This window comes from Schistocerca americana, chromosome 4, assembly GCF_021461395.2.
Source record: "Schistocerca americana isolate TAMUIC-IGC-003095 chromosome 4, iqSchAmer2.1, whole genome shotgun sequence".
Lineage (NCBI taxonomy): Eukaryota > Metazoa > Arthropoda > Insecta > Orthoptera > Acrididae > Schistocerca > Schistocerca americana.
In genome coordinates, this window is record NC_060122.1 from 710,679,496 (window position 1) to 710,694,664 (window position 15,169).

Genomic DNA, 15,169 nt, shown 5'->3' on the forward strand with positions numbered 1-15,169 from the left:
GACATACGCTTTCTCGGCTCCTGTCGCCATTTTGTCTCACTGTGCTCTCGAGCGCTCTGGCGGCAGAAACCTGAAGTGCGGCTTCAGCCGAACAAAACTTTTTGAGTTTTTCTACGTATCTGTAGTGTGTCGTGACCATATGTCAATGAATGGAGCTACAGTGAATTTATGAAATCGCTTCAATCATTTGTAATAGCCCTGTAGATGTCGATAAAACAAATATCGCACTAGACTACTTTCGGCCCGCTCTAACGCATGGGCACGTAAAATTCAGCTTTTAAAATAATTTTATTTGCAACAGGAAAACAAATCGACGCTTTCCGTCGACACTGGGCGTCGTATTGAAGACGTGATGGAGCAGCATTTGTTTGGTATGATTCCAGCTGCACCACGTAAAAACGGAATTGCGAGTATCTGCCGAAATACGAGAGAAAATGCGCCTGACGACACATCCGGTGTACACATTTATTCAGCTACCCCTGCCTTGGTCGTTTTATGCAACCCGCAGTGTTATAGCTGGCCTTCACAAACCACTGTGAGATTTTCATTTTCTCCCACTCGCCACGTGCAGACTATTAGTCCTATAGAAAAAAATAGACAGGACCTTATTGTAGGAAATTTAATTTAATTAAATTTTGTACTGGGATATGTCTTCGCTAGATGCCGTAGTTTTGAAGTTGTTTAAGAAAAACGTACAAAAGTAACCTTGAAACGAACGCTCGCTCGCACACTCAGCCCCCACCAGTCAGGATTTCTAACATGTTGTTCACGGCACTCCTTCTCGCCACTATACAAATATTTGCGACTGCACGAATCATTTCCCACATTCGTCATTTTGCTCGTCATTGGCTGGCCTTATTACTCCACCGGCTTACTCGAGCGCTTACAAATTGTAAAACTGACGTTTGCGTAAATTTTTACCTCACAGTTTTGTGAATTTTATCAGCATAAAATAAACAGTTATATCGTTGTAATCTTCAGGCCTTCTAACTTCGAAACCACCATGTTTGTATGCGTTAAATTTGGATCGAATTGTCAACGTAATTAGTTTTAGTGAAACGTTTACAAAACTCGTTTTTCGTTCATTACCCTCATGGGCACGTTTACACTGATAAGATTAACGAAATAGCTCAATCAATAGACCAAAAAAGACCGAATATCTATAGTTCGTGTATTCGGAAATTTTTGTACAAAGGGAGGAGGGATTATCACGCATACATAAAATACTAGAAATCCTGACTGGTGATTGAGGAGTGTGCGTTGGACGTGTGTTTGAAGGTCTCTTTTACAGGTTCTGTAACTAGGCTGTTTAGGTTTTTATGCTGGTAACGCCATGTAGCGATCTATATGACAATCACTGACTGTGCTGTGTGCAGTCTGTGGCTGGTTTGTAGTGTTGGGCAGTTGGCTGTTAACAGCGCGTAGCGTTGCGCAGTTGGAGGTGAGCCGCCAGCAGTGGTGGATGTCGGGAGAGAGATGGCAGAGTTTTGAGAGCGGATGATCTGCACGTGTGTCCATCATATATATATATATATATATATATATATTATGACTTTTGATCACTATTAAGGTAAATACATTGTTTGTTCTCTATCAAAATCTTTCATTTGCTAAGTATGCCTATCAGTAGTTAGTGCCTTCAGTAGTTAGAATCTTTTATTTAGCTGGCAGCATTGGCGCTCGCTGTATTGCAGTAGTTCGAATAACGAAGATTTTTGTGAGGTAAGTGATTCATGAAAGGTATAGGTTATTGTTAGTCAGGGCCATTCTTTTGTAGAGATTATTGAAGGTCAGATTGCGTTACGCTAAAAATATTGTGTGTCAGTTTAGTGTTGATCAGAATAAGTAAAGAGCGAAATGTCTGAGTACGTTCCGTTCTGCTCAGCTGTTTGAAAACAAAATAATGTAAGACGTTTACCAGCACAGTAATTCATTAATATTTCTAAGGGGACGTTTCAGTTCTTCCTGAATAGCTCAAAAAATATGGCCATCAGCGGAGATGTAGCCCAGTAAATAAAATGAAACTTCATTAAATTTCCTACAAAAAGGTGCTGCTCAATTTTTCTGTATCACTAGTAGTTAGTGTGCAGAGAGCGAGACAGTATAAAATTCTCGCGAGTGGTTTGCGAAGGCCAAGTCTAACATTGCGGTCTGCAAAAATCGACAGCTATAGCTGCAGCTGAATCACCGTGTATATTGTGAAGATGCAGTGACACGTAAAATGCCTAATTCTTTGAAGATACCTGTAGGTGAACATCACATATTATTGTTAGTCCTCTCTTTTGTGCAGTCAGTACTTTTGAGTGGAAATACGCAAGATGCATTAGAAAGTTCATTCATTTTGTTAGTTTAAAAGTCCGGCTGGGTGTTGACTAGTCCTGGGAGAATAATGCAGTGACGAAGTAGACCTTCAAAAGCGTGGGCAGTGCCGAGCACAATGGCGGGCGGACGCAGGATTTGGTTTCCCGGAGATGATCTTCAAAGTAAATGAAGATAGCAAATTGTTCTTCTTCACGGCGCTGATTCAATGCAGAATAGCGCGTCGCTGTGCGAACTCTAGTTTCTTTATTAACACTGTTATTTATAAGCAATATTTGAACAAACACTTTAAATTATACAACTGGCAAAACCAGTACTGCCATGTGCATAAGCGATATGTTAAACTGGAGCTGAACTGTACAGTAAACGCGTATGAACCTAATTCATCTGGAACTTAACTTGATCCAGAGTAGCAAAGATTTCGATCAACACTACTCAATTAAATTGACCAGAGCTCAAAGTACTGAACAAAATTACCCTATACCTGTACCCTTCTCCTAAATATATTCATATTTAAATATGTAAGATATTTATGTGCCAAATTGCAAAACCCCACGTACGTCTGAAATGGTTACCATGACCCAGAAAATTAAGAGCAGGACATATCTTTAAGACCCAAGCTGAAAATACTGTGCGCAAGGGAATGACCAATGCGAATGTATGACCCTAGTTTTGGATTCTAAGGTGGAGGAATGCATACCATTAACAATGATATTAAGTGAAGATGTTAACATAATGAACACATTAATTTATTCAACTAAAACACAAACCGCAACTGAGTATGAAGAACTTCAGTAGATATTGCACATCTATTCTGCAAGAATTACGCCAAGTGGACCTACTGGTTTTCAGAGATGCTTGAAGGTGAATGAATTTGTGCCCTTTAGATGCAACTGACAGAGAAAAAAAATTCGCGGACTTGTAAGTAAAAAAATGCAGTAACTTCAAATGGTTGAAATGGCTCTAAGCACTATGGGACTTAACATCTGAGGCCTTCAGTCCCCTAGACTTGGATCTACATAAACCTAACTAACCTAAGGACATCACACACATCTATGCCCGAGGCAGGATTCGAACCTGCGACCATAGCAGCAGCGCGGTTCCGGACTGAAGCGCCTAGAAGCGCTCGACCACAGCGGCCGGTTGTAGTAACAGTTGGACTGACAGATGGAATTGAGAAATCTGCTGAAGCGATGCTGGATTTGAGACAGATAACTGCAGTGATCTGACTTAATACGGATCAAGAGTTGTCCTAACATGGCGGTGCTGCTAATAATTCTCACCGAAAGTAATCAGCATGAGAGGTGCAGAAGACTGCTGGCGTGCCTGCCTCTGGAGCACTGGGCGAGGGCCGTGCTACTGCCCAGAGCAACTCTGGCCCTGATCGGCTGCTAAGATGCACACCAGATCTGCCCTGTCTCCGTCTCCGGACAAACTTCAGATTTTTTAACTGACCTGTGCGGCCTACTCTTTCCTTCCCACCTAACAAGACATGACCACCAAAATCTGAGTAATAGCACTCAAGACAGTCAATGGCTTGATAGCTTCTTCCGCAAATATCCCGCCAAGAAAAAAACATCGCCTTAAAACTCCAATGGCTTTCCGATCCAGCCCTCTTTTTTTAAAAAAAAACTACTGCTTATGCTCTGACTTCCTGCTGTCCAAGCATCGTAATGAAAGAATCCCTGGTCATTTTCTTCTTCCTACAGTATTGTCAACACTTGCATCACCACGCTGGCGACTGCTCCTTACATACTACATTACACTCACTAAATTAGTACGAGGGCAATCCCAAAAGTAAGGTCTCCTATTTTTTTTATAAGTACATAGACCTGCTTATTTCTAAAATGGTTTAAATCAGCTTGAACTGTGAGACTCTGAAAAAACTCAATCGGGCAATTCAGAACCGGGAAAGATGAATGTGTGCACATTCTCCATGCCAACGCTCACCCAAACATCGCTCGGCAAACCGTTGCTCTCCTGCAATAGTTTCAGTGGAACATAATCACCCACCCACCCTATAGTCCTGACTTTGCGCCCAGAGACTATCACCGGTTCCCTAAGTTAAAAGAACATTTGGCCGGAAAGCGACGACGAGGTGAAAGAAGAGGTTCATAACTTTATGAACAGCATGGTGGCAAGTTGGTATGACACGGGCATACAAAAACTGCCACAGCGTCTACAAAAATGCATCGGCAGAAATGGTGATTATGTCGAAAAATAGCTAAATGTTCAAGCTGTGAACTGATGTAAACCATTGTAGAAATAAACAGGTCTATGTATTTATAAAAAAAATAGGAGACATTACTTTTGGGATTACCCTTGTACTTCCCCGTAACACGGAATAAAATGTATTTCATTGGTCAGATGACGAAGACAATGTGCCTTGTCATTGATCACAAGGATACTTCACTATCCCAAATTTTGACATTAGCTCCTCACTTGTCTTTATTCTTCAGTCTCCTCATTTACAAATAAATGAACATCCTGCATGTCAAACATTCTCCTTATCTTACCAATAGTGGATCTGGCCAACACCATTGTCTTAGGATGTTGCATACTAATAACTACACAGGGTCCATCATGCAATGGATAGAAGTTTTCAACTACTTTCCCTAGCCACGGTTTGATTTGATTGCTAAGGCCTTCCAACATTTCTAGTTGTGACTTCTTCTAGATTAATTTTTGTCTCCATTGACTGTTTTTCTAATACGTGCACTCTATTTGCTTCAGTATCCTGTATTGATTTTCTATTATGTACATGTTCATCTTCGTTTTCACGTTACTTCCGCCATTCTAAACAATCAACTAAGTCCTGTACACGCCTGAATCCTAATTCTACTCTCTTTTCTATTTTGTCTATTCTCCCATTTATCTGAGAACCTAAAGCAAACAATTTATCATCTATTTGAGAAAATACTTCATCCATTTGAGAAAATTTTTCATTCGTTTGTTTAATTTTTAATGCTATGCATGGCCAGGTGTGTGTAAATGCTTTCGCTACACTGAAAGCCATGTTTGTGAATCCCGCCACAATAATTAAAATCCTCACAAAATTGAGATAAGGACAAAAGTTAAGAAGGTGATAACAGTTAAGAATACCAGGTTTTCTTATTGAAGTTGTACCATCAAACCGACTTCAAAAACACACTGTATGAATTTGACAGCACGGTAACAATACACCCCTAAAATTTGCTTTCCTATCTAAATTGAATCCATACGTTTTGAATTAAGGAGTCCAATGTCGAGTTCATTCGGGCTATGTCTGCTGTCCATCTATACACCCTGTGTCAGCTGAACCAGAGATAGTTGGCAGCAGCACCAGCTGTATGCAGATAGTGTTGCATATCGCCGCTGCATCAGTGTTGAAAGCCACTACACCCTGTCCTTGAACATCACAATTTGTTTTTCTCCGATCAGATTAATCAGAGCTCCAGAAAATCTCCTTTTTATGTTAATTCGACTGGAAAATATTGCGGAATAATTACTGTAACATTTTACTCTGATGCTGAATGTCTTGATGACGCCTTGTTTATTGTTATAGCTATAAAAATATCATGCATATATTTTCCATGCATACATTACTAATTTTTTCAGATGTGCTTAAAGTTCAAATCAGTATTCATAGAACAACTTTTGATGCAGAAATTAAACATAAATCAGACTTTTGATGCACGTTACAAAATTCATATTGTACATGAAATTTCATGCAACTCAGAACCATGGTACTTCCTCCTTGGTTGCACTGAATGTAGAAATATTGTTATTGGCACCCGTTGTACTCCCAGAACGAAAACATTTTTCAAAGTGCAGTCAAACCGCACTCTGTATGGCGAAAGAAACTGGTAAGGCAAGCGAAACAGACGAAATAATTCCCCAATAATCACGACTAAACGAATTTCTGCTTGCTATAATACAGCGACAGTTTTTACATCACGTATACTTAGCTGTTGGGCGTCTAACTGAAGAACTTCACAGCATCAGGATGGCAACACTTAATAAGGCTTTGCAAATCTTTATATTTTAGCCTGGAAATTGGAAGAATAAAGAACAGAATTGGTCGAGTTAAATTACGTCGAACGGAAGATAACTGCGAAGCTATTGTGGATTAGACAAGAAAGGGATTCTGAAGTAAAAAAATACCATTATAAGCAGGTGTGGGCTGTTCAAAGAGCCCATCCATAGGTTGAAAATGACATTTTGTCCTTATGATGCCAGTCTGCATAAGTTGTATAATATTTCAACATATGACACATTCAAGTAAACTGGTCAATATTAGCACTAAAGGGGGTGATACTACATCCTACTCTACACCAATGGCAGCAATACGTGCAAACTCTTACAGTAAAATAAATAATACTACTTAAAACAGAAATATAAACAGTTACTGTACAATTATTTGCAAATGTAATTATGACTACTTAATTAATCAATGTATATAAGAACAATGTGACTAACACAAAAATTCATTCCTTTGAGTCCTTCAATTAATTCTCATTGTCAGTTTCTTTTTTTTTTTTTTTAGCAGAACCACTCACGGAGCCAGTTTTTAAGATCATTAAAGGATGTGACATGCTGTTCAGAAAGACCATACTTAATGCACTGAAATAAATGGTAATTAGAAGTTGCATTGTCTGTCAAAAAAGGCAGGTGGAGTAAGACATCTGTATTCAGTCATATTATTTTTCTTTCTTTCCTTATATATAAGCTATATGTAAACTGAATGAGCTATAAACCAAAGACACCGCCAAAAGTAAATTAACGAGTTGTTTTGCAAGGGCAATGTTTTGATACATTGTTAAATATCTGTATTAAACACAGTAAGAAATTCGCTCTTCAATTTATTAACGCATGTATCTTCACCCTTTTGTTCGGGAGTGGTAGCTTACGGACGTATGCTTGGATCTGTCGTACCAGCATTGTTAAAAATGGGTATTTAACCGTTTACTAAGAGAATTATAAAAAGTTATTAGAAAAGGAATATTTATTCGCGGGTTTATAAGTTCAACTCCTATCTGTCCATCATTTCACTCGCCGTCGAGATCATGCAACAAGAGTTACGTTGCTGACAAGAATAATAACGCCGTATCTGGAGAAGCGTTCTTGCATCGACATTTTCACACTCAAGATTAAACACAGTGAAATTAATGTGGAGGTAATGACTCAGATTTGATAGGCGCCTATTGAACTTGATTTACTTATACTAAAAATAGTGAGCTTCGTGTGTTTAAGAAATTATAGACAGATCGACAATTTCATTGGTTGCGGTGATTATTTGGTTCGCGCACTACTGGAAGCAGCAGTACGAAATGCAAATTATGTTTATTGACCTTGAATGTCATGATATACAAGGTCTGTTGATATTGGTATCAGTTAAAGTTCACACAAAATTGTGCACAGATTCATAAATTACCTTCAAGGAACTAATGGAACTTTCATTGTATTTATTACATGTCCACGAGATTGGGAAGGATAAAGCCATTGAAAGAGCAAATTAAAATTAAATTCTTACTGCAAACGAGACGAGTTGGGAATGCTGATTTCTGCGGTAAAGGTAGGAAGCTACTACACTGTTGTGCGTATATGGGCGTGCTTGGCGCCTTCTCTCTGGCAGTAGATAACCACTTTTCCTTCCAATTAATATCCTTCAAGGAAAGTGCATTTCTACAAAAAAGACGAAATTTTGTACAAAGTCATTAAAGTGCAAGATAAGTAGTTTAAACACTATAAGACTGTGTCAGATAATAACCATGTTCATTAGTGAATACGCAGCTAAACCTACTTTAATTGAAAAGTACCGATAAAGACAAAATTTCGTTCATAATTTTGTTTTCACAATGGAGTCACAGAAAATGATCATTGTTGAAAATTCACTACAAAATGCAATACCAGTATGCCAAGATGTCGGAAATCCGAGCTTGGCAGCAGGTGAAGGTAACGCGCCAACTCTGGAACTGGCCGATGGCTACCAAAACAACGAGTTTGGCGTCCCACTATCAATAAATGACGACACTAGTAATATGGTTTGTTGGTTGGTTGGTTTAAAGGCGGGACAAGGGACCAACTATGAGGTCATCGGTCCCTTGTTCCTAATAAAACAATGCTACAAGTGTGAGAATAAAACGGATGAAACATATAACACAAAATGGAAAGAAAGGAAAAGTCACAAGAACGAAAGGAAGGCAACGGACACTAAAAGGAACAAAAGAGGACAAGAAGACAACAGAGAGGCGCTAGAAACAGAAAAGAGTAAAACATGAAAGCAGATTATAGTGGCTGGCCAACCACGAGAATAAAAAGGGAAAGCCAGCCACTCTGCAATACATTAAAACCTCCACCCTAAAAGTACTAGAGTGGTGGACACAGAGGGACAAAGGACATGCGCTAAAACCTACACAGAAGTATAAAACCCACTCTCACGGATAAAACGTAAAACTAAAGCTGCTGTGGACGCATTGTCGCCCAGCACCAAGGCAGGGTGCTGGGAAAAGTTAAAAGTCTGCCGCAGAGCGGCTAAAAGTGCGCAGTCCAACAAGAGGTGGACGACTGCCATTTGGGAGCCACAGCAACACTGAGGTGGGTCCTCGCGATGGAGTAGGTAACCATGGGTTAGCCACGTATGGCCAATGCGGAGCCGGCAGAGGACAACTGATTCCCTGCGAGAGGCTTCCATGGAAGACTTTCAAACATTCGTAGTCTCCTTGATGACATGCAGTTTGTTGTGCGTGCTGTTATGCCATTCCATCTCCCGAAGCCGGAAAACCCTGCGGTGTAAGACAGAACGCAGGTCAGCTTCGGAGATGCCTATCTTCAGAAGCGGTTTCCGTGTCGCCTGTTTGGCCAGCCTGTCGGCAAATTCGTTGCCGGGGATTCCGACGTGTCCTGGGGTCCACACAAACACCACAGAACGGCGGGACTTTCCAGGGCATAGATGGACTCCTGAATGGACACTACCAGAGGGTGGCGAGGGTAGCACTGGTCGATAGCTTGTAGGCTGCTCAATGAGTCAGTACACAGGAGAAATGACTCGCCAGAGCATGAGCGGATGTACTCAAGAGCACGAGATATGGCCGCCAGCTCTGCAGTGAAAACACTGCAGTCAACTGGCGAGGAGTGCTGCTCAGTGTGTTCTCCATGAACATATGCGAAGCCTACCTGGCCATCAGCCATTGAGCCGTCGCTGTAAACCACTTCAGAGCCCCGGAACATGTCAAGAGTCGAGAGGAAGTGACAGCAGAGAGCGGTGGGGTTAACAGAGTCCTTAGGGCCATGCAAAAGGTCCAGGCAAAGCTGCGGCCAAGGCATACACCATGGAGGCGTACGTGAACGGACCACAAGAAGAGGTTCGGAGAGAAAGAACCGCACGCGAACCACAATTGTTAGCCCCGATCTGGGCTGCCGAAGTGGGAGATGGACTGCCGTGGGCGGGAAAAGGAGATGGTAATTCGGATGCTCAGGGAAACTATGAATGTGTGCTGCGTAACTGGCGAGCAGTTGGGCACATCTGATCTGCAGTGGAGGGACACCAGCCTCCACCAGTATGCTGGTCACCGGACTCGCCCTAAAAGCTCCTGTCGCTAACCGAACCCCACAGTGGTGCACAGGGTCGAGTAAATGCAATGCTGAAGGCGCTGCCAAACCATAAACCACACTCCCATAGCCAATTCGGGATTGGACAAGGGCTCTGTAGAGCTGCAGCAGTGTACAGCGATATGCACCCCAATTGGTGTTGCTCAGGCAACGAAGGGCATTGAGGTGCTGCCAGCACTTCTGCTTAAGCTGACGAAGAGGATGGAGCCAAGTCAATCGAGCGTCGAAAATCAGTCCTAGGAACTGATATGCCTCCACTACAGTGAGTGGATCGTCATTAAGGTAAATTGCGTGTTCTGGATGAACGGTTCGACGCCGACAGAAGTGCATGACACACGACTTTACAGCTGAAAACTGGAAGCTGTGGGCTAGAGCCCATGCGCCTTGTGGATGGCTCCCTGGAGGCGCCGCTCAGCAACAACAGTACTGGAGCAGCAGTACGAAATGCAGAAGTCGTCTGCATACAGAGAAGGTGAGACAGAGGGCCCGACAGCTGCTGCTAGACCGTTAATGGCCACTAAAAATAGAGAAACACTCAATACAGAGCCCTGCAGTACTCCATTCTCCTGGATATGGATGGAACTATGGGAGTCACCAACTTGGACACGGAAAGTACGGAGCGACAAGAAGTTTTGGTTAAAAATCGGGAGTGGTTCCCGGAGACGCCACTCATACAATGTGGCAAGGATATGATGCCACCAAGTCGTGTCGTATGCTTTACATAAGTAAAAAAAGACAGCAATCAAGTGTTGCCATCTGGGAAAGGCTGTTCGGATGGCAGACTCGATGGACACAAGATTGTCAGTGGTAGAGCAACCCTGGCAGAAGCCGCCCTGACATGGAGCCAGCAACCCACTTGACTCCAGGACCCAACCCAACAGACCATACGTTTCAGCAACTTACAAAGAACGTTGGTGAGGCTGATGGGCCGATAGCTATCCACATCAAGTGGGTTTTTACTGGGCTTGAGCACCGGAATGATGGTGCTCTCCCGCCATTGCTATGGAAAGATGCCATCGCACCAGATCCAGTTGAAGATGACGAGAAGATGTCGCTTGTAGTCAGATGAGAGATGTTTAATCATCTGGCTGTGGATACGATCAGGCCCAGGAGCTGTTTTGGGGCAGTGTGCAAGGGCACTGAGGAGCTCCCACTCTGTATATGGGGCTTTATAGGATTCACTGCAGTGTGTAGTGAATGAAAGGACGTTCCCTTCCAGCCGCCGTTTGAGTGTGCGAAAGGCTGGGGGGTAATTCTTCGATGCAGAGGCTCAACCAAAGTGCTCAGCAATGTGCTTGGCAATCGCGTTTGCGTCAGTACATAACACGCCATTTATGGTAACACCGGGAACAGCTGTTGGGGCCTGGTACCCGAAAAGACGTTTGATCTTTGCCCAGACTTGGAAGGTGACGCGTGGCACCCAATGGTGGAGACGTATCTCTCCCAACACTCCTCCTTCCGTTGTTTGATAAGGTAGCGAACACGGGCGTGGAGCCGTTTAAAGGCTATGAGGTGCTCCAGGGAAGGGTGCCACTTTATAGCTTGCCGACGCTCCTTAATTGCTTCAGCGACTACCAAGGGACTGCCTTACGCCTCGGGCACCCTAAAGAGCGAGGGATCACGTTTTATGCCGCAGAAACAGTTGTGCTAATCACCTGGACAACCATCACATCAATGTTACCGTGTGGGGGAGAGTCAGCGGTGACAGCAGAGGTGAAAGTTATCCAGTCCGCCTTGTTCAAAGCCCATCTGGGCAGGTGTCCGTGCGCCTGAGGCCGGGACAGTGACGGGAAGATGGGGAAGTGGTCACTACCACACAGGTCGTCATGTGCTCTCCAGTGGATAGACGGGAAAGTCCTGGGCTACATATTGATAAATCAATGGCCGAGTAACTACAATGAGCCACACTGAAATGTGTGGCGACCCTAGTATTTAAGAGGCAGAAGTCGAATTGCGACAGTAAAGTTTTGACATCTCTGCCTTGGCCAGTAAGCATGGTACCACCCCACAAGGGGTTATGGGCATTAAAATCTCCAAGAAGTAAGAACGGTTTAGGGAGTCGATCAATCAGTGCAGATAATACATTCAGGGGTACTGTAACATCTGGAGGAAGATATACATTGCAGACAGTTATTTCCTGTGTCGTCTATACTCTGACAGCCACAGCTTCAAGAGGAGTTTGAAGGGTCATATGTTCACTACAGACCGAGTTTAGGAGATAAACGCAAACTCCACCTAACGCTCGATTATAGTCGCTAGAGTTCCTGCAATATCCCTTATAGCCGTGGAGGGCAGGGGTCCACATTGCTGGGAACCATGTTTCCTGGAGCGCAATGTATATAGCAGGTGTAAAGCTTAACAGTTTCCGTAGCTCAGCCAGGCGACGAAAAAAACCGCCGCAATTCCACTGGAGGATGCCATCGTGAGACTGGGAAGGCATGGAACATTCAATGAGGCAGTTTACGCCTCAGAGTCACCTGCTGCCACCGATTTATTGCCTGAGCAGTCTATATCCATTGTGCCTGAGGGTCTGGCGAGATCTAGGTCCTAAGCGGACGCCAAAATCTCCACCCCATCCTCAGAGCTTGTAGGTAGCAGTGGTGTGGGCGCCACCGCAATTTCCTTGGTCTTAGGGGTTTTCTTTTTGGATTTGTCTTGCTGCTCCTTGGGTTTCCCTGGCTGGGAGGAATTCACTGGCTCAATCTCTGAGACTGAGAGTGAAGTCCTGCGACCAGCTGCTTTTGGGCTCTTCAGCCACTGGCGGGTGTCGTCTTTCCTACTAGAAGAAACCTGGGAAGGGAGTGACCCAAGGGACCCCTTCCTAGCGAGAGAAGCCAAACAAGACCTATGCTTCTCTGGCGTAGAAGTGGGGACGGACGTCCCCGATGGTTGGGGGTTTGTTGCTCCCAAAGTGGATGGTGCAGGAGCAATGGGGGGAGGGGGGGGGCAATGCCCCCACCATCAAGGGGGCAGGTGTAGTCTTCCAGCTCTGAGAGGTGACCTGGGTTGGCGGAGCTGATGGTGCCAGAACTGTTGTAGTGGCGGCGTAAGATGATGTCATACGCACAGGATGCAGGTGTTTAAATTTTCTCTTAGCCTCAGTGTAGGTCAGTCTGTCCAGGGTCTTGTACTCCACGATTTTCCTTTCTTTCTGGAGAATCTTGCAGTCAGGCGAGCAGGGTGAATGGTGCTCTCTGCAGTTGACACAGATGGGAGGCGGGGCACACGGAGCATTGAGATGTGATGGGCATCCACAATATTGGCATGTGACACTGGAAGTACAGCAGGAAGACATATGGCCGAACTTCCAGCACTTAAAGCACCGCATCGGAATATAGGGCTTTACATCACACCATCACCTTGACCTTCTCGGGCAATGTATCACCCTCAAAGGCCAAGATGAAGGCACTGGTGGCAACCTGATTATCCTTTGGACCCCGGTGGACACGCTGGACGAAATGTACACCTTGCTGTTCTAAATTGGCAGCTCATAGTCGGACTGCAAAAGAAGGTCTCTGTGAAATGATACCCTGGACCATATTTAAGCTCTTACGGGATGTGATGGTTACAGAAACATCCCCCAGCTTGTCACAAGTGAGTAACTCCTGTAACTGGGAAGAGGAAGCTGTTTTGATCAAGACTGACCCAGATCTCATTTTGGACAAGCCCTCCAACTCGCCGAACTTGTCCTCTAAATGCTAAACAAAAAACTGCGGCTTCATTGTCATGAAAGATTCCCCATCAGCTCTTCAACATACAAGGTAGTGGGCGAATAAGATCTGCTGCCATCCTTAGCCTGACATTCCTCCCATGGTGTGGCCAGGGAGGGGAACAATTTGAGGTTGTACTTCTGTGCGTTGAATTGAGCTCATGATCGCTTAGAGACTGCTGGTGTTTCACCACCAGCAAGAGATGATTAACTACAATTCATCGCGTGTCATCTGCCCTGATGCCACCCCCTCCGACCAGGGGCCCTCTCCACGGGTGCCACATAGCCGCAGTAAAGGCCACCTAGCACAATGGACATTGCCGGGAGTCCCGATGCCCCAGGGGAATGGGTATCTACCCCTTGGCATACGTGGAGAGTTAATGGCGCAGGCATCAGTTGAGCGATCCGTATGTGGTCAGGGGGCTACAACCAACATGGTACATGACGGCCCTACCACAACGGACTGGGTACCGTGCTGGACATCAGGTGCAAAGAAGTCTTGGTCATCGTCAACGCAGAAATCGACACAGCATAGTGCATGGTGAAAACGCACCAAGGAAGGTGTCCTCGCCCAAGAGATGGAGAATGGGCAATGCAACGACAAAAAAGTGGGCTAAAGATCTCAATGCACGATGGACACGATGCACCGTGTAAGGTGCCCTTCCCCAATTGGCTCGCTCTTCGGGAAAATTTTGAAGTATGGAGGTCAAACCCTACAGGGGACCATCACATAAAGGCCGAAACGTGTGAAACTCCTTTTAGTTGCCTCGTATGACAGGCAGGAATACCTCGGGCCTATTCTGACACCCGGACCCGAAGGGGGGACCGGTAATACAACCAATCATGATGTCACTTTTATGACACTCGATGAGACAATTTCTCAGTTCTTACCGGGAAACATTTTGTTAAATAGCGAAACTGAAGGGCATGACAGCGAAAATTCCTTTGATTACGGCTCACAACATTGCGAATGCAAGAATAGGAAACAGTTCGTAAAAACAATGTAAATACTAGTGAGTTACACAATTGACACAACTCACGCAACAAATAACACAACAGTTTACAAAACAACAGGAACTTCAGGAAAGTGTAACATAAATTACAGGGTATGACACAGCAGTTCACAAAACATCAGGAAAGTATAGGACAACAGTTTACACAGCAAGATCAGGCATTTAACAATTTCAAGAACAGTATTAGTCAACAGTTCAGTGAGATAAGAAAAACTATATGCACTTCATTATCTGATGAACTATCTGGGTAGTTGACAGAGCTAGCAAACAACTAAAACAAGAAATAATTACCAACATATCCCGCGATATATGTTAATGCAAAGAGTATTATCCGTAGATGATAAACATGTGCAACTTGCAGATGAGTTACAAAACCTTAGTGAAGCATATTACCAAATTCAGGAGACGCGCTATCCAGGTGAAAAATGTGATGGACGCACTCAGCGAGCTGCAAGACGTGTGCAGAAAATTACCTACAGAAGTACAAAAGTTCAGTCTAAGAGTGGACCAGTTAAGTTTCGAGTCAAAATTTGCCAAA